This window comes from Lissotriton helveticus, chromosome 3_1, assembly GCF_964261635.1.
Source record: "Lissotriton helveticus chromosome 3_1, aLisHel1.1, whole genome shotgun sequence".
Taxonomy (NCBI): Eukaryota; Metazoa; Chordata; class Amphibia; order Caudata; family Salamandridae; genus Lissotriton; species Lissotriton helveticus.
Window position 1 is genome coordinate 1,873,890,481 of NC_136061.1, and position 19,533 is coordinate 1,873,910,013.

Here is a 19,533-nt window from a genome sequence, read left to right on the forward strand (position 1 = left end):
GCTCTTTTTCTCGAAAAAAGAATATATTTTACTTGCAGGACAGTTGTAAAATTTCCGGGAAAGTACATTAGCCTGGAACATTATAACATATATTTAAGAAAAAATAATGTTCGGAAGTAATGAAAAGCGTAATTTTCAGGTCATATGACCAAGCCTTTCATCATTACAATAAGAAAAGTAAAATGAACCAATGAAAAGTTTTATTAACAAGTCACATGACTTGTTATGCTTACGTTACGCGCTGCGCGCCCCGGATGACTTCCGGATGCGCTAACGCGGCGCGTCATATGACGCATTACGCGACAACGCAGGTACAGAATATAGTCAAAATGTCTCCACCAACCAGCGGTCGGAACACAACCCCTTTCAGCAGGCTAAATAGTTCTGTTAAATGACAACAGAAGGGACAGGCAACAAGAACCATCAGTCAAAGAGGGGAGGGCTAGTTCTTCTCTACCGGGTTACATTGGGGCGCTACCGGAACTGATCGAATTGGTAGTCTACAGTGTTTCTGGATGTTTCAGACTGAAGCTGGGGTTAGCATGAGAGCAGCACCATTTCGTAGCTCCGTCGTGGTCATTCCGCAACCAATCATGGCAGCCGTTCTTTATCGTTATTTTGGGCGGGGTGGGTGGCGGAGCCGAGCTGTTTTGCAGCCATCATTGTGTGGAGTTCAGTTCATCTCACTAGTTTTGTATTTGTCATGAGGGGTTGTTCCTAATGTTTCTATTTTAGCGAGGTCAAAAAGAAATCCCATTAGTGGCCTACTGATTTTGCTCGATTCCTTTTCTTTTTTTTTACACGATTTTTCGTTATCTGCAAAGACTAAACAGAGTATTGCGACTCTGTGTTTGTTTGTAAATAGAGAATGAACCAAAGAGAACTAATTCTAAAACAGTAAATACTTGGATAACAATCAATCAAATGGAGAGAGAAGCAGGCACGACGGATTACAATGGGGGCAAAGGCCTGCGTTAACTACCTTTCACTATCTGCAAAGAGAGAGTACTCCTAATAGAAATGAGGGGGGGGGGGCACCATTCAAAGCAGATCAGTGTGCATAAACACGAAAATGTTTTCACTTACCACGTACTTGACATTCGACAGCTTATGATATTTGCTATTAAAAAACCATTGAAATTCACTGAAAAAACCATAGGTTATAGACCATATATAGTTAGGAATTAGCATTTACAAAACCTTGAAAATTCACTGAAAAAACCATAGGTTATAGACCATATATAGTTAGGAATTAGCATTTAAAAAACCTTATTTTACTCACACAAAACCATTGAAATTCCATATATAGTTAGTTGCACTAACTATATATCGCGCACCCGCAATCCACTGCTGATCATGTCACATATTACATCATTCATGACATGGTCAGTGACATCACTGATGACATCACTGATGACATCTCAAATGACATCACTGATGACATCACTGATGACATCTCAAATGACATCACTGATGACATCACTGATGACATCTCAAATGACATCACTGATGACATCACTGATGACATCATCCAGTGACTGTGTGTTTCTGTAAAGTTTAAATATGTTTGATATATTGAAGAATGAGTGGATGTATAAGTGTCTGGATGAAGGATTTAGTAGGTGCGTGACTGACTGTGAGTGAGTGAATAAATGTGTCGTACTAAATGCATGGGTTAGTGACTAAACAGTCTGAATGTGTGCATCAGTATGTCTGTTGTGATGTAAACTGCTGCATGTGTTGATCATTAGCTATACGAGAGGCTATATGTGTTATTGATTGGTTGCCCAAGTATTTGTATGGGAGATTGAGTTTGTGTGGGGGTGGCTGGGAGGTGTGTGACTCTGTGCATAGATGTGTCAGCAGTTGATTCACTAGGTGTATGAGTTCAAGAGTGCATGTGGAAACAGCTACATGGGCAGTTGACTGTGTGCATGAGTGTATTGATGAGTGAATGGATATCTCAATGCTACATGTCATAGTAAGTACATATGTAAAACACAGTACATGTGAGAGTTGGCATATATAATTAACTGTGCATGAGAGCCACTGAATGTGTGAGTGGCTGTATGGATCATTGTGAACTTGTATCAGGGATTGTGTAAGAGAGTAAATATGTGTTAGTATATGCTTGAATAAGTAAGGTGTGTATAACTGTATAGTTAAGGAAATGGAGGTGAGATTGTTTCTTTGCATGACTGACTAGGTGTGTGAGTAACTCCATGGATGAGTGACAGTGTGTGAGTGTCTGTATACACTGAGTGTATCTAAGGTTATATTAGAGTCTGAAGAGGTTTATCGTATTAGCACAAGAATGATGTCAAATGAGATGTCATCAGTGATGTCATCAGTGATGTCATTTGAGATGTCATCAGTGATGTCATCAGTGATGTCACTGACCATGTCATGAATGATGTAATATGTGACATGATCAGCAGTGGATTGCGGGTGCGCGATATATAGTTAGTGCAACTAACTATATATGGAATTTCAATGGTTTTGTGTGAGTAAAATAAGGTTTTTTAAATGCTAATTCCTAACTATATATGGTCTATAACCTATGGTTTTTTCAGTGAATTTTCAAGGTTTTGTAAATGCTAATTCCTAACTATATATGGTCTATAACCTATGGTTTTTTCAGTGAATATATATATAGATATTCACTGAAAAAACCATAGGTTATAGACCATATATAGTTAGGAATTAGCATTTACAAAACCTTATTTTACTCACACAAAACCATTGAAATTCCATATATAGTTAGTTGCACTAACTATATATCGCGCACCCGCAATCCACTGCTGATGATGTCACATATTACATCATTCATGACATGGTCAGTGACATCACTGATGACATCACTGATGACATCTCAAATGACATCACTGATGACATCACTGACGACATCTCAAATGACATCACTGATAACATCTCAAATGACATCACTGATGACATCACTGATGACATCTCAAATGACATCACTGATGACATCACTGATGACATCATCCAGTGACTGTGTGTTTCTGTAAAGTTAAAATGTGTCTTACATATTGAAGAATGAGTGGAAGTATAAGTGTCTGGACAAAGGATTTAGTAGGTGCATGACTGAATGTATGAGTGAGTGATTAAATGTGTCTCACTGAGTGCATGGGTTAGTGACTAAACTATCTTAATTTGAGCATCATTATGTCTGTTGTTCTGTAAACTGCTGCATGTGTTGATCAGTAGCTATATGATTAACTATATGGGTTACTGATTGATTGTCCAAGTATTTGTATGGGAGACTGAGTGTGTGTGTGGCTGGCTGGCTGGGAGGTGTGTGACTCTGTGCAGATCAATGTGTACTTGTATCAATGATTCTATAAGAAGGTAAGTATGTGTTAGTATATGTTTGAAAATGTAAGGTGCTCTATGTTTAACTGTATAGACAAGAAAATGGAAGTGTCATTGATTCTTTAACAGGACTGACTACGTGTGTGAGTAACTCCATGGATGAGTGGCAGACTGTGAGTGTCTGTATAGGTGTATGAGTGCATATGATAGTGTTGTAAAGATGAGTGATTGTATGTATGAATGATTGTATGGGTGAATGAGTGAATGTGTGTGTAGACATAGGAATCAGTGAGTGCGTATGTAGTAACTAGTATTGGTGTGTCAATGGTTTCAAAAATTATACTCTGTATTTAACACTGGGTGAAACAGAGGTTATATTAAAATGTGAGGAGATGCATTGTATTGTCACATGAATGATATCATCAGTGATGTGGTCATTGATGTCAAATCAGATGTCATCAGTGATGTCATCAGTGATGTCATTTGAGATGTCATCAGTGATGTCATCAGTGATGTCACTGACCATGTCATGAATGATGTAATATGTGACATCATCAGCAGTGGATTGCGGGTGCGCGATATATAGTTAGTGCAACTAACTATATATGGAATTTCAATGGTTTTGTGTGAGTAAAATAAGGTTTTGTAAATGCTAATTCCTAACTATATATGGTCTATAACCTATGGTTTTTTCAGTGAATTTTCAAGGTTTTGTAAATGCTAATTCCTAACTATATATGGTCTATAACCTATGGTTTTTTCAGTGAATTTCATTGGTTTTTTAACAGCTAATATCTGTAGCTGTAAAATGTATTCTTCTTTAAATCCAAAAATATATTTTATATGTTTATGAATAAAAATTTTTTTTAATATTTTTTTTTCTTCGTTCCCGCTTCGCGAATCGGGAAGCTTCCCGTTAGCTGACCTTGATGCCGCGAAATAGACCGCGAGCCGGTAAACGTTTCTTTACCGCAACTGGCGCGTTAGAAAACAACATCGTGACGCCTCCCGTCCGCATGACGTTTCACGTTGTCGCGTGATACGTCATATGACGTGCTACGTTAGCGAACTGGTACGCGAAGCGAGTCGCAAAGCGCAGGTTTCTGGAAGCAAACCGGGAGGCCCTGCAAAGCGCTTAACGTAAACACAGCAGGTCATGTGACTTGGTAATAACACTTTTCATTGGTTCATTTCACTTTTGGTTTCCTAATGATGTAAGACTAGGTCATATAATCTAAAATGAACACTTTTCATTGGTTGAGAACTCTTGTTTTTCCCAAATGATGAAAATCCCTCCTTCTTTCCTCACTCTGACTTTCATCATTGTGAGAGAAAGACCCTTTGTGATCACTGAGCAATGGCTTCTTTAGTAGCTTCAGCTGGTGCTTCCCCACCACCTCCACCACATCCAAGGAAGAGTGGACCACCTGCTCAAGTTATAATTCAACAAGAAGAGGAAGAAGAGGAACAGAACGACGAGCACGAAGAGAGGCAGTTTTTGCCTGAGGAGCCCAGGACGTCTCACCGGAAAGAAAACTTCATTTGGCAATTTTTTTAAATTCCCAAAGGTCAGAAAAAAGTAAATGCAAGATACGTAACTTGCCTTATATGTCAAGATAGACTGTCCAGAGGAACCGAGAAAAAATACAGTTTCGGAAACTACACAATGCATCGCCATATGACTAGGTGGCATCCTAACAACTACAGTGCTGCACAGTTTCGGAATGACCTAGATAATCTCCCTATTATGGCCAGAAGATCTGTTGTACCGGAAGTAACGGGACCAGAGGGCAGGGAGATGGTGCCAAATATACAAATGAGATTTGGTGAAGTAAAACACATCTGCGTATATTGCGATGGATTCATTTGCTACGGAGAAAGAAGCATCACTCTGATCAACAGAGCTATTGACTATCATATGCAAGTTTGTACGAAACGCCCAAAATAATAAATACTTATTTTTTGTTTTGTTGCTCCTGTTGAGCCCTTTACAATGAATCGTTTTCATTGCCCCCTCCAAGAAAAACCCAAAAAAATATAAAACTGTTCAGAAAAATTAAAAAAAAGTAAAAAAATGTTCCGAAAAATAATAAAAAAAATATAAAACAACAAAAACAATAAAAAAAAAGTTCTTTTCAGAACTACCTCCCCGTTATTAAAAAATTGGTACAATATTTGGAACTGTGCCAACCTCTATTTCTCTTAGTTCGCTTCCCAGTTCGCTCGCCGGTACGCGAACCGGAAGCGAACCAAACACAGTAAGTATAAGGGAAGGAAACAGACACTTATGTTAAAAGAAAGACAGCTATAGGGGAGTAAACTAGAGATACTATTACCCGTAATCCACTGCTGATGATGTCACATATTACATCATTCATGACATGCTCAGTGACATCATCAGCAGAGGATTGCGGGTTTTTTGGCAACGTGCCTTATCCACGGTTTAATAACGCTGCCTTTTGCTTTATATAAGTTTTCAAATTGTATGAAATATATACCAATAGGTCGTTATGAACCTTTAGGTAGTGCTTTTCTTCATGAGGTCTGGTCGCTTCCATACACATACAGATGTTTCAAAGATGATCAAGAAGTTTATCTGAATGGAGAGGAATGCACTGAGACGCCAGATCATTCACTAATGTGTAGGCACATACAGTTACACGGTTCATGCAACAAACACCGACCAAATATGGCTTGCGTGTTGCAAGGCACGCCAGTTCCTGCTATCATCCCCACGTTCAAGTTGTTGGAAAATGGTAGTTATTTGATGCTCAATAATGAAGATTGTTCTGGGTTAATAAAAAAGTATTCCTTTTATCGTAACAGTAAGTGAACGGGTTATTTGCTGCAGAAATGTTCTATTTCCTCCCACACATGAACATAGGGAGTTTTCAATCTCGCCACAAATACCAACCTTGGGAGCAGATTTCAACGGCATGGCAAGAATAAGAGCTCTTTTGTCTCAGAGAGAGGTGGCCTTGAGTTCGGCCCGTGAAACTTTCGTGCTTCACATAGCGAACACCCGTACAGAGGTGCAGACCCTTTTCAATTCAGATTTGCCTTTCCATTTCAGCAAGATGGTTCGGACTATCTTTAACGCATCCTCCACAAAGGCCCTGGCGCACTTTTTTAAAGTTGTTACCAGTGGTCTCGTGACTTCATTTGAGAAAATCTTTGGAGTCATCCCTGCTTTCTTTCATTCTATTTTTTCCACTCTGCTTCGTGGATTGCCATTTTTACTTGCATTACCAGCGGACGCTCTTGTGCTTTTTTACATTTTTAAATATGGATGTCCCTCCTATGCAACCTCCCGCCCTGCAGCTGCTGACACTGTTCCGCAATCGCATGCTAGAATATTATGGCACAATGCCGTTGGCGATATTAAGCACGGCATATGGATTATCTTTTCGATTCTCCTACTTCACCTGTGTCCAGCCTGTATTTCACTGCCTGACCTGTGATTTCGATTGGGCCATTGATTTGTGTCTCTGCGGACCGGTTTCTCCTGACGTCGACTTTAATCAGCTGATGACTCCTATCATTACTCACGAGTTGGTTTGTCCTGGCGAAAGGATTATGGCTGTGGCATTGATGCATGGACTAATTGGTCCCTGGAATTTACTGGCGGCAACACAGTCTTTCTTGGAACAGAGCTTTCTTGAAAACCCACCGAGCTGTCCTCTGATGGTGATAGAGGATCCGGTGCTGGGAGAGCACGTATGTTCTTTTCCGCTTTTAAATTGGATGGCTGAACTCTTTTCGGATGAAGACGGTGACTTCCTATTGGAGGCTGTTGCAGCTTATTTTGCATACACAGTTATGTCATAGACCTTTTTCATTTTTGATATGCTGAGTACTAGCATTTCATTGACAATTCATTGACTTATTTGTCAAGTTTTTATTATTTAGCTTGCCTATTGGCTTAAGACTCGATAAAGTACTTGGCTGTTTTATTTTTCTTTAGCATTAAATTTTCCTAGTTTTTAATATTTTACCTTGCAGACCGTCCACATATAAAGTTGCAATCTGCTCTCATGAGATGGCACTTCTATTATCTTATTCAGTTCGTTTCCGGATCATGGGGAGGTGTCATCTAGGTCCTGGATATCTTTACACCGTGTTAAGTTAGCATGGGCTCATTACCGGTTTAAACGCCATTTTTCCTTTTTTGCAACTTCTGCACACGACACTTAGTTGTTGCTTTAGCTTTCAACCTAATAGTTCATCGTGATTTACATGAGAATAATATGTTATTGCTCTACTATCTGCTTTACTTGTTAAACTATATCTGTACAGCGAGTGCTGAAGTTTCAAGAACAACACAATACAGAATTGTTATGAGGTCTGATCTCCACGACTTCATACTCATAACATAAGTGCAGCTTCTGCCAATTCTGGGCATGAGGCGGGTTTTATATTGCTTTGCCGAACACACATACACAACACTTGATGCGGTTCACATGAAGAGAGAGCTGGTGTATGCTGATGTGATTCCTTCAAATCTAAGACACTAAAGTATGGGCACGCCCTAAACCAACACAAAGAGACCTTCTTAGCAAATAATATAATATGTGTATTAGGGAGGGTGAGATATAAGCAGCCGCGGGCCGTGGAGGGAGTTACGATGGGGCAGGGAGGCGGGGAGGGGGAGGGGCAGGGTGTAGCCCTCTCCACCCTGCCCCTCCCCCTCCCCGCCTCCCTGCCCCACCGTAACTCCCTCCACGGCCCGTGGCTGCTTATAAGTGTTGATAACTCTTATTCATTTACAGCATGTTAACATACTGTCACCATTCGCTTTTTATGTACTAGTAACTATGCTGGTAATTTTGCTACTGATAATATGTGTACTTGTATTATCTAAGATACTACGCCTGAGAAGACGGCATTAGTAAATAAACATTTCAAATACACATGTGTTCTTCTTAACTCCATGTTCTGGTTTCTAAGAAATATATAACGACCGACTGTTCATGAGTTCCACGTATCCTGAGGTACTATAAGTTCATATTCTGGATTGTCTAAACATTGAGAGTTTGTTATATCCAATGTGACACTGTACCTAGCTTGCTAAGGGGTTTTTGAGTACTAAGGTGAGTTTTGGGGCACCCTAATTCGCCGAGGTTCCAATCCTCTGTCCACAGTTCTGTGTGAGAACAGAAACCCTGCGACAGGGGCACCCCCGACCCTTCCTGGAGCTTCATCACACTTGCGATACAACTCCAGCAATGCGCCACCTTTACGGCACAGTTACATCACGCATCTGTGCTGTTTTTGCCCCATGATACGCCGCATTGTAAATGCAGCACACCATAGGTGACGGAACAGCGGCACAGAATGACTAACACATCCCTGGTGATGCGCCAGTCATCATAAATCTATCCCTATGCTTCTTATCTTGTTCGAGATGAACCGCCATATGTATCATCAAAGTTTTTTGCATTTCCTAAATAGCGAACTTTAAGGAATAAATAGCGATTCTTTACCATTCCTAGTTTGCGATTAGCTATTTGCTAATTACAAATTACCCATTCATTTCCTTCATTTCCATAGGGCGGTTGGACTCACTTTTAGCTCGAACGGCTGAATGGATTTCCACGAAACTTGGCAAAATTGTAGGGACTGGTAGCCCGATGTGCCTTTGCTATGTCTCAAGATATATGCTCCAGTGGTTTTTACGAAAATTAACTTTGAAAAATATATATTGGGCTACATTGGCCTATATATATGTTGGAGCCCAAATGTAGCCCAATGTAGCCCAATGAAGCCCAATGAAGCCCAATGTAGCCCAATGTAGCCCAAAGATGGCCGCCAGAGACAAAAAAAACAAATGTAGCCCAAATATCAGCCAGATGTAGCCCAACTATAGCCCAGTGACAGAATGACCAATCAGCTTCGCAAACCTCCGTTACGCGAAGCGGAGCGCTGTTACAGATATATATCTTTTTTTGAACGTTAATTTCTCAAAATCCACTAGAGCACATATATTGAGACCTAGCAAAGGCACATCGGGCTACCAGTCCCTAATATTTTACCAAGTTTCGTGCAAATCCATTCAGCCGTTCGATTATTATTATTATTTTTTTTTTTTGCCCCGCGGGGCCCTTTTAAAACCTCCACATCAAACCTAGGGGGTCAGCGAGGATCTACTATTCCCCCTTATGGTCATTTGCCCCTTCGCTTTGGCCTCCTCTTGTCTCTCGATCCTACCGAGAGACAAGATGGCGGCCGCTACGGACTGTTTGGAATGTTGACAGACGCCGGAGAACCAATCAGCTTCGCTTCACAAAGCTCCGTTGCGCGAAAAGTACGCGTCCTGGAGCGCTGCCCGGTCCGCTGTTACAGATATATATCTTTTTTTAAACGTTAATTTCTCAAAATCCACTGTAGCACATATATTGAGACCTACAAAAGGCACATCGGGCTACCAGTCCCTACAATTTTGCCAAGTTTCGTGCAAATCCATTCAGCCGTTCGGGCTAAAAGTGAGGCCAACCGCCCTATGGAAAACTCAATGTTAAAAACACGTTTTGGGACCCCCCTTTTTTCTCGGCCCCCCCTTGACGAACCCCCCCCAAATTTTCAAGGGCTGCTCAGAAACAAAATGTGCAATTTTCCTGAAAATTTCAGCCAATTCCGACCACAATCTCCAAAGTTATTAGACATAGAATTTTCAAAAATCCCATAGAGAAAAAATCCTAACTATATATACCTACTGGCGACCGCCAGTAGGTAATATATATATATATATATATATATATATATATTGCAACAAGATATCTCCGACGGGAGAAAATCAAATCACCACAATTTTGCCTTGCGTTTAGGTTGTGCGTACCTCTTCAGGTAAATCACGCCGATGTTTTGTGCAACAGGGTGTCTCCCACGGGAGAAAGATGAGTCGCCACAACCTTGCCTTTGACCATTTATTCGTGCAGGGTGAACAGGACACAGCCTTTTGTCGACATGTTTCGTTTCTGCTGGAAACTTTTTCAAGAAATTACGCCTGCCACCTATTCAGTTCGCTGGTTGACTGCAGGTAAATTTTAACAATTTTATCGTAGCTCACCATAGCTCCGCCCCTTAAGAATCACTTCCGTTTGTAAATAGCATTCTGGTACCTGTAGTATGGTCAGCGTCCAATTTGTAAAATGTTTTTATTCAGTGGGTGGTAGATAATTGTCCTGTTGTGGTGCCTGCCACTTTTAAAACCTCTGCTCCGATGCCATGATGCAGGCTCCCCCTTATGTAAATCCCCTTTTCGGATTGAATGGGGGCCGGATACCGGAGTCCAGTCCCCGGGAGCACCGCAGACCCCTAGTCCGAGTAACGGTTCAAACAAGGGAGGTTCAGGTGCGGGGCTGCATGGCGCTTCGTTCCGTAGGCGTCCTCTTCAGGTGAACCACGCTGATATTAATTGCAACAAGATATCTCCGACGGGAGAAAATCAAATCACCACAATTTTGCCTTGCGTTTAGGTTGTGCGTACCTCTTCAGGTAAATCACGCCGATGTTTTGTGCAACAGGGTGTCTCCCACGGGAGAAAGATGAGTCGCCACAACCTTGCCTTTGACCATTTATTCGTGCAGGGTGAACAGGACACAGCGTTTTGTCGACATGTTTTGTTTCTGCTGGAAACTTTTTCAAGAAATTACGCCTGCCACCTATTCAGTTCGCTGGTTGACTGCAGGTAAATTTTAACAATTTTATCGTAGCTCACCATAGCTCCGCCCCTTAAGAATCACTTCCGTTTGTAAATAGCATTCTGGTACCTGTAGTATGGTCAGCGTCCAATTTGTAAAATGTTTTTATTCAGTGGGTGGTAGATAATTGTCCTGTTGTGGTGCCTGCCACTTTTAAAACCTCTGCTCCGATGCCATGATGCAGTACATTTTAGGCTAGGACATTTTAGGCTAGTCAAAAAGTGCAATGGATATATACACAATATATTATACATCGTATCCAAATTACATTTATATACAAGTAATGCAATGCTATTTCGAGTCATTATTTCTACATGTGATTAGATTTCATCACGAAATACGCCATGATTTGACTAAATGCGTCAACAATTTATGCATTGCAGTGTAAAGTGTTTCATGGACATAATTGTTATCGGAAAATAATCCTAAATGCACTTTTTGACTAGCCTAAAATGTCCTCCACGTTTACATAGGTTATCACATGACCTGCACGTTGGGTGTGGTTTAGGGAATTTTAAAAATGGTCGTTTGTTGTCGATCAGACGAGCGTGAACAAGCCGTAAAGGTGAAATGCGTCGACTCTTTTCCTGTCAAAGAATAAAGGATTTACTGCATACGCTGGGTGTCCAGGTTGACTTCTTTATGCGAGAGGTGTTTGGAGACAATTTGAAGGCTGGCCAGTAACCTTACCTGGACCGCTCATGACAGCGGCATCGCTCTGACTGGCAAAGGTGGAGTGTGTTTAATCGAATTGAGCTGCAGCTGACCTCCTGGATGCGTGGAAACCGCTCACGAGGCTAGAAACTTTTTGCCTGACGGAACATTTATAATATGCACCGTGTATGTCAAGGTAAAGTGAACGGAGTACCACTGCATTGAGGTTTCGTCTGTGTTTGGCGGGCGGGAGCAGCGGCGCTTGAAAGAATTACTCGATAGGTGGGAGCACCTACGGGGAACTTCAAGTAAGGCTCCTGCAGTCCCTGCCACTGCGCTAATCAGACGGAAGCACCCGGGAGACGGAGAGCGTGTGTGAACCTATTTTGGTACAAACAGCGAATACACACGCACAGCGCCTGCAGACCCAACGTTCTACAAACATGACGGGAAATCTGGATGCTCGTCGAAAACAGACGGCCGATAAATTATTTTTTGCGGAAACAACCAACCGCATTGAAGATGCACAAATTTCGGAAAATATCACTCTGGAAACGAATTTACAAACAAAATTGATTTTGTTGGAGAAACTCCACAGAAAAGAACTTGCAAAATGGTGGGAGGCAGAATCACTGCAAAGTTACATCGATGTTAAGAGAGTACCAAGAGGACTTCGAATTTTTACGATCCCCACTTATGAGGATCCTGACCAGGAAATGTTAGAAGAATGGTCAGACAACACTGGTAACTGTTCATACATCATGATGAAAATATTGGTGAAATATGCCATTAAAGACCGTGCAAAAATTCTACTGGGAATTGAAAAACTTTTATCAGAAATTGGCCCCATGATGTCTAAAGAAGCCTTAGATGAGCATTTAAAGAATTTGGCAACTAAGATGGATAAACTAGAACAGGAAATCACTGCAAAGAAGCAACGTAAGTTTATCCGTGACTTCAGAGATTATCAAGCAGGGCGTACCTTAACTTTCCAGAAAAAATACGATCATCTTTTCGACAAAAAGACAGGGATGGCAATCGTAAGCTCGGTTCCAACAAGTAGAGGCCAAGAGGTGATGGAAAGCGATATATCGGATGGTAATATTTCTGAGGGCTCGGTTACATCTAACAGCGAAACGGTCTTGGAGGCTACAATGGATTCACGAAAGAAGCCGAATTTTTTGTTACAGTTCCAGATGTTAAGTCAAAACAGGACAGAGTCTTTTCAGAATGTAGGAAATCAGAAAGGTCGAGGGCGTGGAAACAGAGGAGGAACCAACGCAACAAGAAAGCAAAAAAGAGGGGGTACAAACGCCGCACAAGCTCCAATGGGAATGGCAACAAGGAGCCAAATGCAGAAATAAATATGACAGTTGTGAACTTATCTAAGCGAATTTTAACCCAAGATGAAATTGACACACTGGCATTGGGTTTATCGTTTTGTCCCACTCAAAATTTGAACTTTGCACAGACACGCATTGACCTTTTCTACTTTTCACGCAAGCTCAAACTTAATAAGTGGTTCTGCACCAAACCTAAGAACACAGGAACTGTGAGTAACATTGATGTCTATAGCAATCTTGATGTTAATGATGTAGAACTATTGCATGAATTACATATGGACGAAGTAGATACAGAAACTATACCTGAATGGGACACATGGGGTAGCGAATGTAACATCAACCCAGGTTCCAATTTCAAACCCAAATCTACTTTTTTGCCAGCAATCCAATGTGATGCTATTGATGTGTTTGAAAGGGGGGTTCTCAATGACCTGCTAAAAATAAGGTACAACAGAACACCTATTGTTAACAAGAATTTGTCAAATAAACAACATTTGGTGTTAGAAACACTCAAAGGGGACCCTGATATTGTCATTAGACAATCCGACAAAGGGGGGACCGTTGTAGTAATGGATAAGGACAAATATCTCTCAGAAGGTATCAGACAGTTAAGTGACAAGAACTGTTACACTGTTTGTAACAAAAACAGAATGTTGGAATCCCACACAGAATTTAGAGAACTTTTGTTGGAATGGAGGGACAAGGGACTAATTGAATGGGAAGAGTATCAGTATTTATACTGGGCCCATCCCAAGATACCCATCCTATACCTTCTCCCTAAGCTGCACAAAGATCAGTCGAACCCCCCAGGTCGTCCCATAGTATCTTCCATTGGATCTTTGCTGGAGAATACTTCCAGATATATAGATCATTATCTGAGACCTTTTGTAATTGCCTTACCCTCGTACATCAGAGACACTACTCACTTCCTTAGTACCATCAATGAGATCCATTGGGAATCTACCTTTACATTGGTGACTCTTGATGTAAGCAGTCTATACACGAGTATCAAACACAAGTTAGGAGTGGCAGCAGTGAAATTTTTTTTGAAAACTAGATCAATCTCCCTACTCTACCACTCACAAATGATTGTGACAATGATTGAGTTTTGTCTTACCAACAACTTCTTCTACTTCGATGATGTTCTATATCGACAGTCACAGGGCACAGCCATGGGGACCTGCTTCGCCCCCAGCTATGCCAATCTCTTCATGGGCTGGTGGGAGGAGCAGGTCGTCAGGGAAATGGCAGAATTTGACAACGTGGCCCTGTGGCTGCGATATATTGACGACATCTTTTTTATTTGGAGTGGGGATGCCATCTCGGCAAAGCAATTTGTCGACAAACTAAACAACAACAGTCTTAACCTACTCTTAACAGAACACATTAGTCAGACTAATATGGAATTTCTGGACGTGAAAGTCGAAGTAAGAAAGGATAGACTTACTACAAAGCTATTCAGAAAAAGCACGGCAGGGAATAGCATCCTCAGAGCCTCTAGTTGCCATCCTAAGAACCTATTGTACAGCATTCCGTATGGCGAGCTATTACGCGCCAAGCGGAACTGCAGCACTCCTGAAGGGTTCAAAGAGGAACAGGAGATTATGTGTCAACGCTTCATGAATCGAGGGTATAGCAAACAAGTGATCACTAGAGCATCACAACGTGTTGATACCAAAACGAGGGAGGAACTGCTACATCCCAGAGAGACAAAGGAGTCAACAGACACAGTCAGATTTATTACTACCTTCTCTGGTCAGTCACATGAAGTACGTAAAATCCTCAAAAAACATTGGCACGTTCTGAACACAGACGAGCATTTGAAAAAATATCTTGAGGAACATCCCCAGATTACATTCCGCAAGGGAAGAACTTTGCGTGATGAATTGAGTCAGAATTATGTAACCGAAAGGGGAAAGAAAAAAGACACTCGTAGGGGTTTCACTTGTTGTGGCAGATGCAAAGCGTGCAAAAACAGCAGAAGCTGTAAGAGTCTGACTATTCCAGGAAGTGATAGAGAATTTATCATTCGTAAACATCTCACTTGCAATACCCCATACAGTGTGTATGTATTGATATGCCCTTGCAACAGATGGTATGTGGGTAGTACCAAACACGAAGCCAAAAAAAGAGTGTTAGAACACTTGCGAGCTATACGCTCCCACAACAAATTATACCCGGTTGCGAGACATTTCTTTGACACACACATGCAAAATGAAACTTTGTTACGTATGGTGGTAATTGATTCTGTCGATCTGGGCATAAGAGGTGGTAATTTCGAACTATCACTCAGGAAACTGGAATCCAAGTACATTATAGATTTCCAATGTTTGCACCCAATGGGTCTCAATATGAGTGAAGATCTGAAAGTGCATTTATATGAATGAATGTAACATACTTATTGTTAGGATATAATTCGGTCGTCTGTTTCTGATTTTAACATATTTTAACTTTTCAGATTTTTGTGGAGGAGTAGTGGCTGTCACAATTTATGACAATGATCTGTTGATGGATATGATATGACCATGGACTACATGATATCCTGATGCTGCAATTAGGCAGTTCGTTTCCAATAGGGGACTACCAGGACAATATGCACTAGCCCACTTGGGCAAAACATATGCGGGCAACTATAGTATGTTGATTGTGAAAAATTTGTGCAACATCAACTTTGATTTATTATGTTCTCTGTTATTCTTTATTGGTGCAACTATATTCAAGAAACTTTTTCATGGACTATTGTAGTTTTATAATGCAGCCCACTTGGGCAATACCAACATTTAGGATTATTTTCCGATAACAATTATGTCCATGAAACACTTTACACTGCAATGCATAAATTGTTGACGCATTTAGTCAAATCATGGCGTATTTCGTGATGAAATCTAATCACATGTAGAAATAATGACTCGAAATAGCATTGCATTACTTGTATATAAATGTAATTTGGATACGATGTATAATATATTGTGTATATATCCATTGCACTTTTTGACTAGCCTAAAATGTCCTCCACGTTTACATAGGTTATCACATGACCTGCACGTTGGGTGTGGTTTAGGGAATTTTAAAAATGGTCGTTTGTTGTCGACCAGACGAGCGTGAACAAGCCGTAAAGGTGAAACGCGTCGACTCTTTTCCTGTCAAAGAATAAAGGATTTACTGCATACGCTGGGTGTCCAGGTTGACTTCTTTATGCGAGAGGTGTTTGGAGACAATATATATATATATATATATATATATATATATATATATATATATATATATATATATATATATATATATATATATATATATATAATAACTGTTTCTCCAATTAGAACGTTTGTGTAAAGAGGAGATTAATAATAGCTTTAGAAAAACATTTGGAAGTGAATTGGGTCCCTAGAGGGATGAGAATCTTTACGTGCCGACACATCCAGACACCAGATCTGACTTATTGGAGGAGTTGGGGCAAATTAACATGCAGTGCACAATGAATATGATGAAAATGTTAATTAAACATGCAAAGATTGATCTTGATGAGGTTCATACTCTAATAAAAAAAATGAAATCCAAGGCAACATCTAACACCAACAAAGAGGAGACAACCAAATTGAGGAAAGACATGTAGACCCGTTTTGAGAAATATGAGGATGAAATACAAGAAATAAAGAGAAGAACATTTTTTCAGAGATGAAATGGATTATAAACAATGCAGGATTTTTAATTTTTCTAAAAGATTTGACATTTTAAAACAGGACTATGCGACAAGGAAAATTCCCATAACAGGAGATATAACTAGTGAGTCAGATATAAGCGAAGGATAGGGAATGAGCAATCCAGCTCTCTCAGTCAAGACCACTTTTTTAGAGAAAATGAGGCTCAAGCATCTAGATCAAACCGTGACAGGAGGGAAAGGGGAAGGAAGAGGAGTAGGCAGAGGATGTGGGAGAGGAGATACAAGGTCTTCAAAAGGACAAGAAAGACCAGAAGATCAAAACAAAAAAAGACAATATCCTCTGCGCAATCTAAACAAAAAGAAATAACCAATGAAGAGGAAAATCTGATAATAAACCTTTCCAATCATGTGCTAACAGGCGATGGGAAATCTTTACTTAATAAAGACATTCCTTGAGTCCTGAGAGTCATTTCAATTAAACAGATACTAGAATTGATATAAACAAATATATAAGAAAATTTAAATTGGCAAAAATTCATGCAAATAAACCTGCTCGATCTAAAGATCGAATATCAACTGAACTTGAGAAGCACAAGGAAAATGCATTGAATTAGCCACTTGCGTTTAAGTCGGAGGAGTTTTGAAAACGCAGAGGAGACCATACCTGGGACGCTGTTTCTTGCCATCGCCTCTGCCTCTACGACTTGCCGCACCTGCTTCGCGAATGCCGCAGCGCGGCTTGTAAATCGCTGCTCTGAGACTCTGCCGTGTGACCGTGAGTGTGCCTGGGGTGAGAGGACGCATTGTATCAGGGGTGGTGCGCTGCAGGGACTCGCTTGCCCAGGAGTCCCTGCCTGACCTGTGTCAGCTGGTCTGCGCCCCCTGGTAGCCCCGCCCCCTAGACGCCTTTGAAATCGAATATAACTGCACTAGCCATACGCTGCGCGAGAGCGCGCGGGAGCGCCGGGCGAAGCCCGGGCAAAGGGCGGGCCCTCTGAGGCCCTCAGAGGAGGCTGGGCCGGGCCACCCCTCTAAGCTCCTGTAATAGGTGAGTTCGATTGATCATCCCCCACAATGGTGAAAAAAAATACATTGGGAATCTACCTTTACAAACACCGAGAGGAGGATGTCAATGGGCTTAGCAAGTACACTTTCTGAAACATCTTTGCTTATTCCCAACAATGCCCCCCCACTTTCTCCCGTGGTTACGGTCTTGAAACAACCACCACCAGCTAGTTCCTTGGAACCATTACCAGGTGGGAGTATTTCTATTTCTATCGGCACAGTGGAAGCTCCCCTAGACTCAACTGCCCCTCTGACCCCGAGTAACAAACCGGGAGGTGAGAAAAGAAAAAGAGGGGCCTCCAATCCAACGGGAAACAAGAGGAAGCAACCCCCTCGCAATAAGAGCCAGCCAACACCTCAAAGTATGTGGTCCAAAGTGAACAAAGAACTTCCAAGGGGTGGCACTGACACGAGCGAGACTATATCGTCTGATGACGTGGTTCTAGTTGTACCCCCTACAACCCCGGCAAATGATGCCTATACCTCTGTATATACTCAGACAGAGTCACTACTTGATAGCATCAGCCAACCAAAAACCAATGGGAATTTGATTGAAACTATTGTAGACACTATTTTTAAACAAATGGAAAGTCAAATGATCAAGCAATTTAATACTATTTTTAAACGATTAGATAGGTTGGAAAATCTTGTTAAGAAGGAAGATGTAAAACAGAAGGGACAGATTAGCCTTTATCTATTGAGGGGAGATCGCCTAGTGAAAGACATAGAGTCTATTTGTAAGGTCAATATGGGTAAAGGGCCAAATACAGTTAGTACCAGTATACCTACCCCAACATCTGTACCTATTGTTACACCTAGAAGTAATACCACTGGGAAAACTCCTACTGTCAGGAAACCACAGCAAACCCAAGTTATGACAGCAGTACTTCCCAGCTCTACCAGTGCCACTAGTGTGGCGAGCGGGACGCCAAAGGATGTCACCATTCCCGCTGTCCCAAAATCAGGTGCAACAACCACCACTGCCCCTGATAAAGGGCCGGCTACCACACTAAAGTCTGTGAAGCGCACGGGACCTACCCTGCATTTACCACCAGATGCATGCCCATATGTCCTAGTCCTAGCCGGCGTTCCACCACTCAATGAAGGTCAAGGCGAGTCTTGGGTTCAGCTAAACAACAAATGTATAGATTGGTTGTGTACAAAGGGGTGGGTCATGACATATCAAATGAAATCTTGTCAGCTCGCCGTGTAAGTTGGGTTGGTCCCCTATTCAAGAACATCAATGGCGACTGCATTGTGATTAACTTTCGCCACCCTGGGACAGCCAAATACATTCTTAATATCAATAATACTTACTCCGGCCCATCAACTGTCCTAACTTCACTTTCACTAGGCTATTTTTATAGGCCCCCCCAGAGATCATTTAATCAAGCACCATTACCATACCCATTGTTCAACAGATTCAATGTTCTATCGGAGATGAGTAGCTTTGAATGACCATCACTTACAGCCCCCCTGGATACTATACAAATCAAGCAGCCGCCCATAACTGATTCTATAACTGAAATGACGACCTGCCCTAATACAATAGTGCCCAACTAATCAGGAACACCGGTCCTACCAATTATTCCCCTAAGTTCTTCCCAGGGCACTAACATTTTAGCACCCACTGACAACTTGAGTATTTTGAGTTGGAACATCGCTGGCCTCCTAGCCAAAACACAAATTAAAGAGTGGACAGAGTGGGTTACTAATTTTGATGTCCTGATGTTCCAAGAGACTTGGTGCACTAATCCCTTACTCTTGGAAGGGTACA